This window comes from Condylura cristata, unplaced genomic scaffold (assembly GCF_000260355.1).
Source record: "Condylura cristata isolate star-nosed mole 26May11 unplaced genomic scaffold, ConCri1.0 scaffold00023, whole genome shotgun sequence".
NCBI classification, from domain to species: domain Eukaryota; kingdom Metazoa; phylum Chordata; class Mammalia; order Eulipotyphla; family Talpidae; genus Condylura; species Condylura cristata.
Window position 1 is genome coordinate 31038486 of NW_004567124.1, and position 2237 is coordinate 31040722.

A 2237-nucleotide genomic window follows, 5' to 3' on the forward strand; every position below is an offset into this window, starting at 1 on the left:
AGGCGGGAATCGAACTCACGCGGAAGTGGCTTCAGATTCTCAGTGCTGTGCTTTAACCCGCTGCGCCACCAGGGAGGGCCAGAATCTGATCTATTTTATACTGTATGTTTGCGAAGGCCAATAAGTTGCAGTTGACTGCTGAATCATGAAAATTTTAAAGGAACTTAAGAAGTCTGCTCTTACTTTAAATAATGAGGAAATGGAATAAAAGCATCTTAACCAGGTGGAACAGAATCGAAATGTACAGTTCTGGAGCAATATTTTTGGTTTTTTTTTGTTTGTTTGTTTGTTTTTTTGTCCCAATCAAGCCCATATGTGTGATTGCTTCTAGATTCAAGTGTTTCTCTTTAATTTGGGATTACTACAGATGCAGGTATTTGGACCATGTGACATCTCCCATGTGCTCCTGTTGCTCTCCCTCCTGCTTTTCTTATCTGAATATGTCATGATTTTGAAATCTATTTTTAAATGCAGATGAAAATGATGCCTGCCAAGAGAATGAGCGTGAAATGAAGCAATTCAAGTATTTAGACTGTTTTCACAAAATGCTGAGTTAAGAAAGTTCATTACAGCAGTTGAGAAAAAATAGCTCCATTGATTTGAGCAAATGAATGAGAAGATCTAAACATTATCAGGTCTTTTGAAGATAGTGTGATGATAAAAATTTTGAGATGTCTTGCTAGATTCTGGGAGAATGGTATGAGTGGGCCATTTGTGGTCCACTAATCAGGAGACCATGATACTGTTTCCATCCTGGGCCGGTTTACTCCTCCTTAGGCAACCTGGTGTTCCCCTGCTCCCAGGAGGTCACCATATTGATGACGAACTTAGTGTGGACACCGGATTGGCATAGGGCACTACAGCCCAGAACTCCTGGGCTCAAACCATCCTCCAGCCTCAGCCGACCGAGTAGCTGGGAATACAGGCGTGCACCACCATGCCCGGCCAGACCATTATATTGTAAAGTAGACCTCGGGTTCACCCAGCTCTGGCTCCAATTTTACCTTATTTGCGTGTCAACATTTGGGTTGACTTTGGCCAAGTGTTATTAATCCCTCTAAACCTCCATTTATCTAACAGGTAAAGATCTGTACAGTTAATGGATTGATGTTTATGAGACTGTCTTGTTCTTGGGTGCTTAGGAAATGTGGCTCCCTTTTTCTCCAGTTTTCTACAAATCTCAGAGGCAATGATGTTGCTAACCAATCCTTTGACTTTAGTACTTGGCTGTGCCCCCTTCAAGGGAGCATGAAGAATGTACAAGGTGGCAGTTGACCTTTGAGGACCTTTGGAAACTCAGTCCATCACAACATTGACTGCCTCTGCTAAAGTTACAGCAGGACAACAGAATCAAAGGATTCCATCATGCATCTCATATATTGATAACATCAATTCTGAACCCTATATTCCCCCCACCAGCCAAATCATCTACCTGATTGCTTTTGTTTAGCTTTGTGCCTTGAATACATATTTTTCCCTTTTTAGCTTGCAGTTGTATCTCTAAAAGATGTTTCTTCAATTAAAATAAAATCAGAATTTTTTTTTTATGCTGACCATTTTGCTTAAGACAGAAGACCAGTTAAAGACAAGCAGGTCTTACTTTCTGTGAAAAATACTTGGCAGCTAGCTTTTGTAATTATGAAGCAATCATGTTAATAGATGTTTAAGAATAATGCAAGCAGAGCTTTACTGAGTCAAGGATAGACATAAACAGAGGAATTTTTTTCTTTTTTCATCTAGTGCTACTCTTTAATGCCCAGGAAGGAGTTTTAAATCATTCAGTGGGCTACAGAAACTAAAGACACTTAAGTTTTTCTTTTTAGGGACAAACCCAAGCTCAGCCCCCTGCTGACTGACATTGTGCCAGTTTTATTCAATTAGCTCTCCTCTCCACCTTTTGGCTTTGTGCCTTGAATATGCTTTTTCCTTTGTGCCTTGCAGTAATTCAGATGGTATTTTAAAGGAACTTCAATTAAAATATTTCAGTAGCTACTTAAGCTTTTGCATCTACATACAAAGATAGCTAATCCCATTACTTCTCAGCATGTTTACTAGAAACCCTGGTCTTTAAAAACTACTGTGACCAACGTGTTCCATGGTCAAATGAATTTGGGGAACACAATTGTTCTTCTTTTGTAGCATCACATACTTAGCTAATTAAAGTTTCTGAGAATTCCTTTTGGAAAAGGTCACATTTAACTTAGTTTAACCTAGTATTTCTCAAATTTACTTGATGA